At 41.3% G+C, this 17,786-nt stretch overlaps 1 protein-coding gene across 16 annotated transcripts in view; it reads right to left on the bottom strand.

Annotated features, from left to right (window-relative positions):
• Positions 1–17,786, bottom strand: part of LOC110086925 (ankyrin repeat and fibronectin type-III domain-containing protein 1) — a 316,329-nt gene that overhangs the window by 89,325 nt on the left and 209,218 nt on the right. Inside the window, exon 1 of one of the 16 annotated variants that reach the window (XM_078381384.1) lies at positions 6,983–7,442. The exons of 14 other annotated variants lie outside the window; for them this stretch is intronic. The gene's annotated coding sequence lies outside the window, so the exon portion shown is untranslated. Of the gene's footprint in view, positions 1–6,982; positions 7,443–17,786 lie in introns of those variants that run through there. One more of the 16 variants, XM_072982923.2, reaches the window with a different exon arrangement.

Genomic DNA, 17,786 nt, shown 5'->3' with positions numbered 1-17,786 from the left:
GTGCCACTTCGGCTCTTTAGCTGCACTGCCTCTGAGTGGGTGCCCACTGGAGAGTGGCATGACTTCAATTTGTGTTTTAGATGCACAGTAATTAAGTGGCTTCCCAGAACATTTTTAAAAAAAGAAATACCTCCAAGCTACTGTTTGAAATTTCAAGCAAAATAACATAAGAAAATTGGTAATTAAATGGTGATTAAGGTCAGAAGCACGAACAAAATAAGAAACTACTCCAAAACAGATCTCAAAACCACATTTCACCAGGAACACGTTTAGCAACAAACAAAAAAGATACTTATGAAAGGTAAGACAACAGGGCAATGCTTTAACATAGACTGTATAGAACTGACAATGTCAACTTTTCAACAAAAACAAGGCACAGAGCCCTACAATCCGCACCAGATTATAGGGAAGGAAGAAAAGGGAAAGGACATTTGAGCCTTTGTTGAACATATAATTTGGGGGGGCGGGGGCGGGAACTGCTGCTAAATGCTAGGCCTGCAAAGGAAAAGCCAACAACCAATCAATACTTGATCTGGGATGGCTTGTATTACAGAGATATGGCTGGATGAAGCTGGTGAGATTAAGCTATCTCAGCTCTGCCTATTAGTGTTCAGTGTGCAGCAGGCAAGACCTGAGGAAAGGGAAAGTGGATTTGCAGTGGTCTATCACAATTCCATCTCCCTTTTATCAATGTATACACATAAAGGTGGTGGTCAGGTCTAAGCAGGGATTCTGTTGGTGCACCACCCATTCTCCTGCTCAATAGTCTTCTTGTCTGAGCCAATAAAGTTCCACTCAGTGGAGATGCTGGAGACCCCTTAGCTCCTGGTATTGAAACTTCAATATCCACATTTAGGCTACTTTGTCTAGAGTGACTCAAAACTTTATTTCTTCATGGCAACTATGGGGTTGGACCAAATATTAGGTTGCCCTATGCATGACACAAGGCAGCCTCTGGACCTGTTTTTCTGTGTTGGAGGTGATAGTGATCTGAGTGTGGAGAAGCTCTATAGTTCTATCTGATGGGGTTCAGACCCACTAGGACTCTCAGCCTCTGCACGGGTGAGCGGCCAACTGAGATGGTGGTTCTTAGGGCATTTCCTGATGTCTTGGTAGGCAATTCTGGCAAAATCCTCATTGACCTCTGGAATAGGAAAATGGTCATGGCAGTAGACATAAGCATCCCCTCCAAAGAATGGCCTAGCCTGCTTGTTTACTGGGGAGTTGCCAGGGATTAAACAAATGGAACAGAATTTAGAGCAATGATGATGGAAAATGTGGAGCAAATCTGACCAAACACAGGCTAGAATTCATGAGAAAGCCTACTCCATAGCGATGCTGTGAGTGAAGAAACCATTTTTCTTTGCCAACACTTCATTGCTCAGTCATCCAATGGAACTGTTCAGTGTGGTTAAGAGCCTATCATGTCTTGGCTTGCAGGAGGAAAATGTAGACCACTCAGCAGCCCATTGTGAACAATTTGCACAATACTTTGCAGATAAAATCACTTCACTATGTTCCAACTTGGATGTTATAATTGATGCAGTCCCAGTAGATGCAAGTTTGGCTCCCGCTTGCCCAGTAATAATGGATACATTTCAGCTTGTGCAGGCCAAGAATGAGGACAGAGTCCTTGGAGAGGTGAAGACCACTACATGTATAGATTGCCCTTCCCAGCTCATATAAGCAGCCAAGGAGGTCTGGCCAACTGAGTAACAGGAATGGTAAGTGCCTCTCTTCCAGAAGACAGGATCCCATTCTGGCTTAAAAAAAAACCTCAGATGCTTGTACGACCTTCATTGAAAAAGCTCTCTCTGACCCCCAGGATGTCAGATAACTGCCAGTCAGTCTCCAATAAATTTTTTTGGGTGGGCATGGTGCTGGAACGTGTGGTGGCCTTTCAGTTCCAGAGATTCCTGGATAAAAAAAGATTATCTACATCAACTTCAGTCTGGCTTCAGCCCTGCATATGGAATGGGAACAGCTTTGGTTTCCTTCATGGATGACCTATGCTGGGAACTGAAGAGGGTCTCTGGGAATACTGCTGGACATGCCAGTGACTTTCACTTCTATCGGCCATGGTAGCCTTCAGGGTTACCTCTCTGAGATGGGACTAGGAGGCAATGTCTTACAACGGCTCCAGTCTTTCCTGAAAGGTTGATCTCAGAAACTTCTAGTGTGGGGCACCAGTCAGATACCCTGGCCATTAGTCTGTGCTGGCCTCAAGGTCTATCTTGTCTCCGATGTCATTAAACATACACATGGAACTTTGGGGAGAGGTTTCCAAAGTTTTAGAGTTCAGTCCTACCAATATGCTGATGATGCTCAACTCTATCTCTCCTGTCCATTTAAATCCAAGGAAGCTCTTTGGTTCCAAACCACTATCTGGGTTCAGCAATGGACTAGAAGAGCGTGAAATAACTGAAGCTTAACCAGATAAGACAGAGGTGTTCCTCGTCACCTGAAAGGCAGATCAGGCAATATGGATTCAACCTGTGTTGGATCAGCTCCTAAAATATCAAGAACATTTTGGGTGTACACTTGCATTGATCAAATTCTATGCCTGGATGCAGTTCCAGCTGGTTGCCAGGAGTACATCTGCACAATTAAAGGTAGAGTGCTGACTGCACTTATTCCCGGAGATGTTTGCAAGAGTATTGCATGTGCTTTAGTTACATCCCGAATGGATTACTGTAACATACTCTGTGGTGCTGGAGGAGACTCTTGAGGGTCCCCTGGACTGCAAGGAGAACAAACCTATCCATTCTGAAGGAAATCAACTCTGAGCGCTCACTGGAAGGACAGATCCTGAAGCTGAGGCTCCAGTACTTTGGCCATCTCATGAGAAGAGAAGACTCCCTGGAAAAGACCCTGGTGTTAGGAAAGTGTGAAGGCAAGAGGAGAAGGGGACGACAGAGGATGAGATGGTTGGACAGTGTCATCGAAGCAACCAACCTGAATTTGACCCAACTCTGGGAGGCAGTGGAAGACAGGAAGGCCTGGTGTGCTCTGGTCCATGAGGTCATGAAGAGTCGGACACGACTTAATGACTAAACAACAGCATACTCTACATCACTGGTTCTTAACCTTGGGTTACTCAGGAGTTTTGGACTGCAACTCCCAGAAGCCTTCACCACCAGCTGTCCTGGCTGGGGTTTCTGGGAGTTGCAGTTCAAAAGCATCCGAGTAACAAAGGTTAAGAACCACTGCTCTACATAGAACTACATCCGAGGAGTGTTTGGAGACATCAGATGTTCCAACGTAGCGCAGCCAGATTGCTTACTGGGGCAATTTATAGGGAACATATACACTTCTCCCTTTAATTGCACAGGTATGAACAGCATGGTTTTGGTTATACATGCTTTTTTTCCAAATAAATAAATATTTCAATAAATAAATATTCAATAAATACTGTGCCTCTGGCCACCCTGAACCCCATGAGTTCAACACTAAAGGCGTGAAAATGGTCTTCTTGTGCCCAAACAAAACATATCTAATTCAGTCTCAAGATAAGGGGGTCAGAAGGACCTTTAATGCTCATTACAGTCGGTACTGTGTGGAAAGAATTGTCAACACTATGGAAGAAACCCCAACAGAGAGAACGGTTCACTCTCTCTGTCTCTCCATGTGTGAATCAACTGTTTGAAAGTCAGTGAGCAACAGTTCTATTTACTGTGTACTTATGTTTGGGAGGTGGGAGTGGCATAAGAGTTATACATGGATTTTTAACTACACGGGTCTGGTGCCCCAACCCCAGCATTGTTGAAGGGAAAAGTGTAATTCTCTTTCTACAACAGCTTCAGTGGTTACCAGTCCAATTCTGGGCACAATTTAAAGTGCTAGTTATGATCTATGAAACCTGTATGACTTGGGTTCAGAGTATCTGAAAGAAAATATTCTCCCATACAAGCTTGCCTGTGCTTTGAGGTCTTCTGGAGAGGACCTTCTTACAGTCCCAGCACCTTCAGAGGCCCATTTGGTGGGGATCCTCAGAGAGGTCCTTCTCTGTGGCCGCTCCTACACTCTGTAACTCTTTGCTGAGAGGCTAGGATTTTGTCTTCTTTGCTTTCCTTCTATCAGCAGGCAATAAATACTCTTTTCATTAAGGCAGGCTTTCAGCAAATTCATATCTTCAAACCCCTGGATTTTAGCCAGTGTGCTGGTTCTCTCTTTATAAAATAGACTAGTACTGTACATGTATTGTGAGGGTTTTTTTAAATGTTTCAGTTTTAGTTGTATTTTAATAATATAATGGCTTTCATTCTATTTTAATATTTGTAGCTTTCATGTGAGACACCCAGTGTGGAATAGTGGATCAAATATTGGCCAATACCTCGGGCTGCCTGGGTTAAAACCCCTGCTCAGCCATGGAAGCGCTGTAAGGGCCATTATAGGTTAGTTCCAACTGGAAGGCACCTAATAATAACAAGCTTTAATATATATTTAATTCTATTTTTTTTTTAAAAAAACCTCTATTGTAAGATGCCTTGTTTGTACAAAAAGGCAGAAGACATATATGAAAATAAAATAAAAACAAAAACTAGCTCTCTGGTACTCGTACCTGATCAGGGACCCCTGAGTTTGCTTTATATAAATTGGAAGTAGCAACAGAGGTCCTTCAGGTATTGTTAGGCAATACCTCCCACAAGTCCCAGTCAAGGATGACGCGTTATGGGAACAGAAATTCAACAGGATCCAGAGGGCCACAGGCACCCAAACCTAGAGACATTGACTATTCCTAGAACATTAGTTCTAATGTAACATGTACTTTATTCCTGAGATCTATTTCACACACACCATAAGAGGTGTCTCAATATGCACCCCATGACAGCATGCCACATAACATAAAGTATATTGTGAAAGTGACTTCAATGCTGTAAGGTATTCCCATCAGTGGTGTACAGAGGATAAGAGGTGAGAATGACAAAAAAGTCATTTGTACGGGCAGGTGCTGATCTGAAAGAGAAAGACAAAGGGCTTGCTGTGCAGTGTAGGCATGTAGTTTTAAGAACTCTCTGAACAGCTTACTGTTCAGATAAAGTTACTAACCTATGTCATAGAAAACCATGTAACCTGCACCTCTATCTAACCTAGGACTAAGCAATTCATCTGATCATTTGCTCTCTGTACTAGTAAGGGCTGGTCACTAAGTTGCACCCATTTCTTCACTTGCTTGTTTCACAAGACAATTTCCAGGCTGTATTATTTGGAGATTTTACAGGAAGGTGGGTGGTTCTCTCTCCCATCCAGAGTTACAACACCGATTATGAAAGTATGAAGAGGTTTTAGGTTCTCAAAGGATCACACCATTTCAATCAGCTCACATTAAGTATCACAAATAGGGAGATAAAAGCATTTGGAACCACAAATGAGGGTTACTATCTCCAGCCCTTCAAGAATAAAAAGGAAGTAATCGGCCCCACCCTCATTGTAATTTTCATGCCACAGTACATTTTGACATCTTTTAATCTTGCTGTTTTGTACCTTTCTGTAGAATACTTTTGAAACCACCACACATATACCCCACAGAGCTGTAAGGATTAAGCATCTCTTCTGCTACCAAAATAAGGAACTGAAATTCACAAAACTTGCAGTAAAAGAACTTCAGCTATCTACTTTGTCCTTGTGGAACAACAGAATAATAAAAAGTATAAGCAATATACCAAGATTCATCATTCATGAAACACATGAAGAAAGGCTTTGTGTCAGGAAGGGGAACACACACACACACACACACACACAGAGAGAGAGAGAGAGAGAGAGAGAGAGAGAGAGAGAGAGAGAGAGAGAGAGAGGCAACCCATGCAGTGCATTCATTATGTGCATGCTGAATGCTGAAGTCAACATTGGTCCATGATGGAGGCTCACTGAAAGCTATGATTAGGTGCTTCAGCTTGGACATTGTGTACAGACAAGAAAAGGCTTGGGAGGCAGGACATGGTTATAAAATGACCTACTGAAGAGATCAGGATCCACTAAGGTAATCCCTAGAAGAAACTTTGAGTACCAAATGTCAACACATGTCCTTATACAGTAAGGGAGTTCTGAGAATCTAACCTACAACAGACAAATCAGATGTTGTTACATGTGATCAAGTTGGAACCAACTTATTGTGACCCTACTACAGCAATGAAGTTAAGTGAGATATAAGGACTGGTTTTACCAATTTCACCCCACTGACAGTGAGTTTCTATGGCTGAGTGAGGATTTGAACCCATATCTCCTGAATCTTAGTGTTCATTACACGATACTGGGTATACAAATCAGATGAGTTTTTGAAGTTTCTCCTGTGCTCCCTGAAATCATGAATCTTTTTCAAGCACAAGGAGCACCCACTATGAGCACTTATAAATCTAGAGGAAAGCACACAGCCATCAGGACAACAATAATGTTCAGAGGCAAATTGCAGAAGGTAGTGTTGGCTGTGTTTATTGCCAGCTCTGTGGAACTTTGATCACTAGTTTGCTAATATAGATGCTCACATTATGCAGGCAAAACAACCAAAACAGGAAGCAAAACACATTGGTCAGAAAACTTTGGGGCTGGAGATGGAGGGTAGGAGAGCCCATGTTCTTCAAGATGTACACATAATAGCGCTGAACTAAATGCAACAGTACTGTATCTTCCTCCTTCAATTCAATTTAAGAATGCAAAAACATATATCCCAACCCCTTCTTTAACAAACCCCAATTGACAAGATTGGCTTCATAAAGCCTGCTTGTCTAAGGAGCAAGAGAAGTGGCAGGTAGAGCAATACATCCTGTCCTCATTCTTAGACCCTTGCTGGAGATGAAGGGGGGAAGCATCCACCAATCAACATCCTGATGAGTGAAATCCATTGTCAGTTAGGAAGGAAAACACGCAGACAGACAGACAGACAGACAGACACACACACGCACACACACACACAAGGGGGGGTAGGTACCAGTACAGTCCTCCTCCCCAGACCCCTTGCCACCAGGATTGCTGCATTCTTACTCACCTGTTAATATTAGGATTGGTTCTTTATTGGTGCCTCCTGTATCCCCTTCTCAGAAGGGTGGATTCACTTCAGCAAATGTTTCAGGACACCTCCTTTGCAGAATGCATGCAGGTATAAATTCTATCAGAGGCAATCACCTACACTGGGAGTAGGTTCTGCTAGCCAAAATCCTAAGAGGTTGCCAGTTTTCTCCAACATCCTTTCCTGTTTTGTTTCAAACCCACCCCGAACTAGACCTTCCTCTTCATTTGCTAGCCATACTTTCCTCACCCATCACCTTAATTTTCTCTTTCTCTCTCTCCCTCTTTCTGCTTGTCTTCCCCCCCATCATGTTTCTATAGAAACAAGATTAGCGGCGGGGGGGGGGGGAATAAAACAGGCCCATGTGACTCAGATTCCAACACTAAAGAATCTCTCTCCCTCCCCTCTGTGTCTCTCACTCTCTTGCTAATGTTTTACATAACAAGTCATTGTATGGGGCTAGAAGAAGAAGAAGAAGAAGAAGAAGAAGAAGAAGAAGAAGAAGAAGAAGAAGAAGAAGAAGAAGAAGAAGAAGAAGAAGAAGAAGAAGAAGAAGAAGAAGAAGAAGGCAGGTGATCAGGAAACTAGAGTTAACAGCTATCATACTTCATCATTCACAATCACACTTTGTAATTCATCCACTAGCCTATGAGGTATACACTACCACATTTTCACTTCTTTAACATTTTCTAAGCAACCCAAATGAAGCTATTGTTGTTGTTGTTTAGTCGTGTCCGACTCTTTGTGACCCCATGGACCAGAGCCTGATCAGATGGCCAGCCAACAAGCCAAGCCCACTTGCTTGACCCTGTGTGCTGGAGGAGTAATATGTCAGATGCATTCACTGGTTATGGGTTAAAACGTAGAGATGCTCGAGTTCCAGCTTTTCATTTCCTTCTGACCCTGAGAACACCAAAAATAATTGTTGTGTTGGGAGTGGGACAGGAAGGGGAGGGAGCAGAGAAAAACAATAAGAGCTGGCCAATGTGGTTTGGTGAATCTTCTGTGACCCCATTGTGCAACATGACTATAACCCACAGCCTGCTTAAGATGTATCTGTTTCTGGTGTTACCTTTGGTTTAGACAACTATTACATCTGCTATTGTTATTATAAGCTGTCAAGCTGCTTCAAAGCTGACAACCCTAACACTACACCAGCAGCTAGCTTTCACCAGCTGTTAAATTTAAATCCTATGAAGTAGTTAGTCATCAGATCACAAATTTTTGGCAAGGGAAAAGGCAATGTAAAACCAGTATACCTATGGTCCTGTAAACCAACTAAATATACAGGTATATAGCTATTTCTTCACTTTGAAACACAGCTGTCTGTAAAGGCAAGCATGTCATTCCAAAGTTGAAGAATGTGGTGGCTTTCCAGAATTTCATACAGGTTAACTCCCATAAACCATCACCATTGTTTAAGTAGCTAGTGCCGACAGGAGATGCAGTGTCACCCTTCAAATATTGTTATACATTTCCCATACTTGCATTATTTCAGATATCGAGCTATATGGAATAGTGGTTGTTATCCTCTAAATTTTAATGAGATCACATTGAGATTTCAGACACCAGTATTTTAAATTTTGAATATGTTTAAGAGACATTGCATTTGTACATTTAAAAAAAAGGGAAACATATCTTAGTTCTCTGAGTAAAAATAAAACAGAAATCCTTTTAGACTTGACTTAAAAATTCTGTCTCAGGGAAACGAGTTCAGAGCTCTAGCAAATATTACCAGCAGAAAAATCCTTGTAAACAAATAGAATCTGAGGTTTCCAAAGACATAAATATTCCAAATATCTGTGCACACCAGGTGGGTGGGAAATGTTTTCTAAGGTTTCCATAAACATTCATGATATCCAGGAATGTTCTGTGTTACATGAGCAGTCACTACTAGATGCATAGGTCTCAAATCACACCAAAGAATGTATACTTAGATGGAGAAGCAACAATGAGTCTCCACTTCTAAAACACAAGGCCAGGGGCAACTTAAGCCTCTTCTTCTTGACATGGGCAAAACACTCAGGTTCCAGAGGTACCATGCAGCATTTATGCTTTGCTAGGTGTTGCCAGGTATTAGCTGCTGCCAACATGCATAACTGGGTATAATCCAGTACAACATGAACCCTCACGGGGGTCTTGTTCAATCTGCAATCTCTATCTTGCAGCAGATTTAAGTGCAGATCTAATTGCTACATATCATGATATCATGAATGTTTATGGAAGAGGGACGTGGTGGCGCTGTGGGCTAAACCACAGAAGCCTGTGCTGCAGGGTCAGAAGACCAGCAGTCGTAAGATCAAATCCACGTGACGGAGTGAGTGCCCGTCACTTGTCCCAGCTCCTGCCAACCTAGCACTTCGAAAGCATGCAAATGCAAGTAGATAAATAGGGACCACCTCAGTGGGAAGGTCACGGCGTTCTGTGTCTAAGTCGCACTGGCCATGTGACCACAGAAGATTGTCTTCAGGCAAAACGCTGGCTCTATGGCTTGGAAACGGGGATGAGCACTGCCCCCTAGAGTCAAACACGACTGGACAAAAATTGTCAAGGGGAACCTTAACCTTTACCATAATTGCTACAGCATCTGGCCACCTAATCTTGTGAAGATTGGTAAATTCATACTTTTTTTGGGGGGGATTTTAGTTGGTCCTAATAAAGATATTGCTCATCTCCAGAATATTTTTCCCTTGCTGGCCAATAGAGCTATCTTTGGCTCAAGTCAAGAAAAAGTCTATCCAGACTACTTACATGCTGTTAGCAAACATATGATTGTTGATGTGCTTACCTCAAAAGTGGGATTCAACTTATCATGACTATGTGCTGCACTTGGGTCAATGCCCAGAATAACTAGCTAGTGCTTATTGAAGATGCCCTCGAAAATGCTGACCAAGAAGATCTGCCCACTCTGTGCAATGTAAAATGTGTCATGGGAGAGCGGGGAAACAGACACACAGCACACTAGCTTGAAAAAAAAGAGAAAGGGATAAATATGTTACAGAAATATAATTGGAAGAAGAGGCAAAAGGCAGTTACAGTCCTGGAAACAATTTGGTGATAGTCTGGGTCTCTATATTGCTACTACAAATTTGTATTTTGCTATTTAACGGCAGCAGTGGGCCTCAGTATCATGTTCATGTCTTACTCTCAGAAGAGAGTAGTTTTAGAATATGTTACAGAAGAAAGCTTTTCACAAACATCTGAATGATAAACATTGCTCATAAGCAAGTTGTGGCAAAGCCCCAAGATAACTACAATGCTACCTAATGTTGGACCACCCATTAGGAAACCAGGTGCTATTAAAGTTTGTTCCATTCCAACACAAAGGATGTTTTTCGGGGTTTCTATAGCGAAAATGAAAATTAGACAAAGGAAGAAAGCAAACCATTTGAAACACACAGTTGCTATACTCTTGCATTCACAGACAGTGTATTACTCCTGAATAAAGAAAGTTCAATACCTCAAAGGCTCGCAAAGGGAGATGCTGGTGAGTAAGGGCCAAAGCAGGGAAATATACTTGAGATTAGAGAGGCATTGCCATGATAAAAATGACTGAATGTGATATATATTAAATGTGATGTGAAAAACAGGCAGGCGGGCAGAGATGGTGTGAAGTGAAAACTGCAAAAGAAGCCCCAAGCAGTGCAAAAGAAGGTGTAAAAGACTGCGACAATAAAACAACACTGAAAGTTGCAAACAAATATATATTCAAGTGAATGCTATGTAGTCACACATTTTTATTTCTGTTTATACCCACTGTGCACATGTCTAATAAACTGATCCTATGAATTAATTACACTGAGCTCAGATGCCTTTGTCTCTCTCCCAGAACAGCCTTCATAAACTCACCCCACTTTAACGATTGACAATTCACAACTGAGATTAGACTGTATCCACCATAACATATTCACAGTGATTGTATCAGGGTTTTCAGACCTTTATTATGTTTCCTTCTCAATTTGCAGTCAGCTTTCTCCACATGGATAATCAGTGCACTTATACTGTGCAAACACGGCTTGATAGCCAGAGCACAGTTAAAGAAATAATGCCTGAAGTGAGATTTTATCACTTCTAGATCATACTCGAAAATCCTATGCTAGAAATATTTAAGATGGCATCAGGAAGTAATGCTGATAAAACCATGTCAGGATACAACAGACAATTCATGAATGGAATAATTACCACCTATTGGCTGAAATCCAGTACTAAAGTGCAACTAGAGTAGACCCACTGAATCAATGGAATGTACAAAGGAGTTGATTCCTGCAGGAGAAACGTCACGGAATATGTTAAATCAATACTTAACTGATTCTGTTTAAACTCGCACTCAGTGGGCTTTTTGTCTGAGACAGGAGAAGCCAGGAGTCTTTCGCCACTGCCTTAGAGCTAAGAGACACAGACGGGGAGAAAGCTCCTTCAGTGACCTGCACCATCTCCACCATGTTCGCTTTCCTGCCTAAAGATACAGGAAGCTCACGCAGGCTGGCAGCGTTGCTGGACAAAAAGATACAACAGCTTGAGGCCTGCCTCGCTGCATCACAGCTAATCAGGAAAGACAAACCGTTTCTGGAGAGATTCCTCTTCAGAGAGAAAAATACCATGTGCAAGAGGCGAGCTCTTAGAGGAATGAGACGGAGAGCAACAGGACTTCAGAAATTAGGGTTTGAACTTACAGTGCAGAACTGTATGCTGCTTCTGCATGGAACTGTGTTGTGTTTAGTCTCAACTCTGATATACGTACATTATCTTTATATCTCCACCGGCTGGCTGGCTAGTTTAGTGGTTGGGCCAGCTGCACAGTCCCCGGGTGCCCTCAGAACAAGGGAAGAGTAAACCAGCTCTGAGAATTCTTTGCCTGGAAAAGGCTGAAAAGGGTCGCCCTAAGTCAGAATTGACTTGGCCACACATGTTTATTATACTAAGCCTCTGCCAGGATTGAACCTCTTTCCTCTTTAGTTTTAGATGACTGGGCTGTGTTAGTTTATTTGTATTTTATTCAATATAATGATTTAATCCTGAGTACCTACACAAACGTAAATGGTGATGACATCATCAACCTGCAATCTCTTTAATGTAATTTAATTGAAAACTTCCTGCTCTCCTCTCGTCAGGTTCCAAGGTTCCCTTTTGACCTCGAGGAACCTTTGGAAGCCTCGAGTTGGGGAAGGAGCTTTTAATATCAGAAAATGACCCCAGATTACCACTGCCAGAAATCTGGCAATGATTTATTTCTCCAGAGCCAAAACTCCCAAACTCTTCTTCAGGTCAAGAGGGATCTTCAGAATCTGTGCGGGTGCAGCACATAGGAAGTTTTAAATTAAATTAAAAAGTAACATTGCAGGCGAATGACATCATTACCACATAGTTGCACCAATTAGATTTCAACCAATATGAATGTATCTGTTGATTTAATTGTAATTGTTTTAATTGTTCTGAACGATCACATTGTTATTTGATGTGTTATGAACTGCTTTGGGCATAATTAATGGACAAGTAGGATATAATATGTGTTGTTGTTGTTGATGATGATGATGATGTATCTCACCTTTAAGAAACTCCCTTTTTAAAAAATATTTCTGACCATGAAATCTCACTCAACATTTCCTTAAGCTGATTGAAATCAATCTTATAAAGTCCAGACTGTACAATATATTACCCTCCATTTCCCCTTTCTGCACTATAATGAATTCCAAAAGAGAGTTGGTCACTTCAGAGAAATATTCCTACTGTTTCCATTTCATTGATCACTTATTCCCTCCTGGTAACGACCGGATCAAGCATAACTGACTTTCTTCTTGCTTCTTCTGTCTTCCAGAAGACAATTTTATTAGCAAGGCAAGTAAGGGATTTATTGGACCTTACATTATTGGCAAACCTGAACTGCTAAACAGTACCAAAGTAGTTAAGTTTCCCATTACTGCTGTGTCTCTTTACTTTGAATGTTTCATCAAGGAAGGAATCATTCAAGTGTTTAGTCTTGGAATTCTATAGCAAATCCCCAGAGTAATGTTATTACCAGCTTTCTATGCAACAAATCATAGATTTCCTTGCAGATATACACATCCTTTACATATAAGGCCAATCTTCTTTTTCTCTTTAGTCTGTTTTTTTATGTTATACTTTTCAATTTCCATATTATAGCCATGAATTTCATGCTATAAGATTCTGATAATGCCTATCAAATCATATTCCCTTCCTGTGTGAGGAACCTTACTTTCTTGGCACAAATAAACATACACTGTACATTTTGTGTTACACACACACACACACACAAAATACGTGTGTGTGTGTGTGTGTGTGTGTGTGTGAGAGAGAGAGAGAGAGAGAGAATGTACAGTATACAGTGGTACCCCGCTTGACGACAATAATCCATTCCAGGAAAATCGCTGTTAAGCGAAATCATCGTCAAGCGGAAAAAACCTATTGGAATGCACTGAAAACTCGTCAATGCATTCCAATGGGGAAATACCTCATCGTCCAGCGAAGATTGCCCATAGAGAACAGCCGATCAGCTGTTAAAATTCGCTGTCTTCTGAAGCAGGGGTCCGGAAAGCAGCCATTTTGCAAAGGGAGGGAAGTCATTTTGCGGAGCCGGAAAAATCATCGTATAGCGAACAAACGGTTCGCGAATCAGGCTCCTATCAACGTAATGCAGATTTCCCTCATTGGAACCATCATTAGCGATTTTGACGTCATGTGGGGTAAGCGTCTAGCGGGGCACCATTGTATGTTTATTAGTGCAAAGAAATTAAGGTCCAACAAATTCCTCACTTGCCTTGCTAACAACATCTTTAATTCAGTCTCATTTGTTTCCCATTCTTTGTACTTTGGTTCAGATACATCTGAAAACATGGGCCATTCCTCTATTTGCTTTCTTACTGGCTCTTTTTATCCATTCTATCTTTCTTACTGGCTCTTTCTATTCTTACTGGCTCTTTCTACTGCTGGCACTCTTGTTCCCACTCTCCTCATCATCCTAGAGAGAAGTGATAGGTGGCACATTACAGGTTTCCACTGGAGGGTGGTGTTATTTAACATCTTTATCAGTGACTAGGATGAAAACAGGGGTGCTCATCAAATTTGAGCATGATGCCAAACTGGAATGGTTTGCCAATTAAGAGGTGATATGAGACCCATCTTCAAATATTTGAAGGGCTGTCATGTGGAAGGTGGAGCAAGCTGGTGGTTTATGTACTAGGTCTTGATTACTCCACTGTAACACTGAAAAGAATCTATTCTTATTTAATTTTTAAAAATTCATTTGGATGTTTAAAACTAATAAATGCTATTTTCAAATGGGTTTTACTTCATGAGCTGATGGTCATTGTAACTCTCTCTGAGCAGTTTATTGTGGAAAACTAAAATATAAACTAACTATATTCAGTGTTTCATTTATTTGATGGAAAGCAGCTGCATTCACATAAAATGATAACTTAGGAATCTTGCTTTATTAAACTGTAATATGAATGAGCACCATATTTGCTTCTCCTTGTCCAAATTAGTAACCAAACTAGTCAAAGGTAGAAGAGTATGATATCTAAACCCAGGATTATGTCTATTATGCCCAAACACAAGTCAACAATCTTTAGTACAATATAGCTTATAGGTCCTAATTTGTTCGGGTACAGTAACCATAATTTCAGGTTCACACAGCACACTATTTTTGCCTGGGTTTTGCATCTGTTTGTGTAAAGAGTGAATAAGTCACATATCTGTTTTTGTTCGTGCAAAGAGGAGTGTGAGTAAGTCACATATATACCAGGTCTTGTCTTCTTCACATTATGACATCATAAATAAGAGTTCCTATCTTATCATTATGAATGGACATGGTCAAAGACTGATATATTAAATGTGGGTTTTTCTTAACGTGAATCTCACTGATCTTCAGAATGATTTGTTTTTTAAAACTTCTCTAAAATTTTCCATCTGCATATTACGCCTCACCATTCTGTCCAGTCCTTGTGGATGCTATCAAACATCCTATGGTTTAGATTTTTGACAGCATGTTCAAATACTTGTTTTTGTATATTGCACACTATAGAGTCCTAAGCATTAACTGAATAATGCTGGCAGCTCTATTGCTATTACTACTTCATCATTTTCTCATTTATTCTGAGATCAGTTTGGTTGTACCCACTGCGATCCAGAGCACTCTGGAATGTCCAGAGGTTTGCACATTGTAGAGAAGCAGAGGAATGCCGTGGGATGGTGTTTAAGCTGCCCTAATGCTCGGGCAAGCACATGCAGGTTTTTTTGCCAGCATCATTATCTTCTTGTAGGAGAAATGGGTTTGTGTCAGTCCATTTTAAAAGAGAGCAAACAGGGGCCACAGGAAAGCAATATAAGATGTCACCCCCTGCTCTGGCCATTTTTCGGCAACCACACTCTCTGACAACCAGCTAGTAAACATCAAGGTGCAACCCAATACCATGCAAACTCAAAGTCATCTTGGCATAAAATTGGCCAATGTGTTGTGTGCATTGTCAGAGCAGAGGTCATGTTTTCTAAATTGTTGAGGAAGAGCATAACAATAAAGTAATTTGGGAGACAGGAGAACAGGAAGCCTGAATAGATTAGGACAAAGAGGACTGCATGTATGTGAAAACAAACAAAACATTATACACGCAGGCACAATGAACCGCAAACTGGAACAAATACAAATACCATTTTACTTGCTATCTCTGATTTGAACCGTAGTGTATATAATGCATTGGTCCCTTGGCTGCTTCAAACAACAGCAATACATACATTTGGTCTTTTCTCTGGAGAGATTTCCTCATAAACTATAATATTGAGAGCCCAATGTGTGTTATGGCAATAGCTTCTTTTTCCATCCAAGCAAGCTCTTGTTTGCTTGCCAAGATAGATTCATCAAATATATACACGGCCAATCCAATCCTGAGTTCTAGGAAGCTTTCAGACTCCAAAACATCTGATAGCAAAAGACTCCACACACTAATTGAACACTTAGAAAAAGTTATTTCCCTTCTAGTAGTTTTGAAATCGCATTTCTGTTTCATCCATGCCTGTCCAGGAACATATGTTCTGCTATTGTACTTAAAAATATTCCTTAGGAATTGTATAAAAAGCACATGGGAAATTTGTTTTGATCCCAGAGCTTTGGATGCATAAAAATACTGATTATAAGAACAATCGTTTGTGTTTTTGCATACAGCAGGCATCTCATGCAAGACATCTATCATACTGTTGAATCTGCAGATTGGTGCTAAGTGACAATGTGTTTAAAATACCCCCTTGTTGTCCACAATTAGAGATATGTGAACCCCATATGTTACTAATCGCATCAAAATTCTTTCAACTTCCTTTGCATTTCTGAACACTGGAGTGCGATTGAGATGCAACCATTTGCTGTGCACGAGGCTAATGATATTCTGGGAAAGTTTAACACATAATGAGTAGTATGATAGATACATCTGGCAGTGGATCCGGAAAATTTTGAAGTACCAAAAATATCCATGTCGCCTCATTCAATTTCACTGGTATTTGCAAGAAAAAGGCTTGATCTATACACACAGCAGAACGAAGAATTAGGAGTCTTGAGGTGGTAGAATGGAATGGGTCACTGCAGACCATAGGGAGAAAACCACATTCTGAATGCTCCCTTATGTAAAAGAAGCAAAAGCGCAAACATTTCCTTATTCCCAATAGGCAGAAAACTAGCACTGCAAGAAGAGGTCACCTATCCTCTTAGCATAATAAATTTCTACTAGCAGAGAATTACTTATGTAGGGAAGAATGCTTAAAAATATGTCATTCCTTCAGGAACTGCCTGCAACAGTTCAGTCCATTTACCAGCTCAAGATTCTTCCAGCCCCTGTCCTCTGCATCCCATTACCTGTGTGGAACTGACCTGTGGGCACTACTTGGAAACATAAGCACTAGATGGCAATATAGCTCAGAGCAGTCCTTGGAAGACCCAACGGTGGCCCTTCTTGCTTTAAAGCATGGAATCCAGGAGGATGTGGTTTACAGAATGCCACAGACGGGATGAAAGGGATATGGGTAATACTGGGAAAGGACCTCTGCCCAACAATGAGGGATCAAAGTAATGCAGTGCCCGCTTCTTTTCATGCACCATCATCATAGAGCGGTCAAAGACAGAAGCAGTGGACTGCGTGTGGTGTGGCAACTGTTCCACTTGGCAGAGTTCCACAATTAATATTTTTGTTTTGTGAGGACAGCTATATCTATAGTCTGTTGTTGAGGCCATTTCTGAGGAAGCCAAGAGAGGAATACAGAACCCTGTAGATGCTACAGCGGGAAACCTGGCACCAAGCGAGTAACTGGCAGTTCCAAAGAGTCCTAGTAATTTAGCTCTATTCCCTTGTTCCTCGGAATGTGCAACATACGCCGCTTCTTTTGTGTATGCCAGAGTTCATGCAAATGTGAGCCAGAAACGAATGGGCTGGACTTAATAGCCTGAACTATAGAAAAGGAGTCATCACAGTTCAGACTTCTGGCCTTGTTCAACATGTTCCCGGAGATCAGCTCTCCTGTCCCCCTACACCCCGCCAAAACCATTTGTACTGTCATTTCACCCTCAGTGTAAACCACAGCCAAAACACCGTAAGGATTCAATATTCTCCCTGATGAGGTGGCCGCAGTTCCTCCTCTTCAGGAACAAAGCATGTCTCAAGTAGAACACGACTGCATGTTGTATTGATTGTGTGTAAATCTTTGATGAACAACTTCCTGTTCTGAGAGGCCCTACAGTTGCAGCCAGCTATTTCCCTGAACATGTGAAGGTTCCATGTGGGTAAAG

Source organism: Pogona vitticeps, chromosome 13, assembly GCF_051106095.1.
Source record: "Pogona vitticeps strain Pit_001003342236 chromosome 13, PviZW2.1, whole genome shotgun sequence".
In the NCBI taxonomy this organism is placed as follows: Eukaryota; Metazoa; Chordata; class Lepidosauria; order Squamata; family Agamidae; genus Pogona; species Pogona vitticeps.
This window is presented reverse-complemented; position numbering and strand designations above follow the sequence as displayed.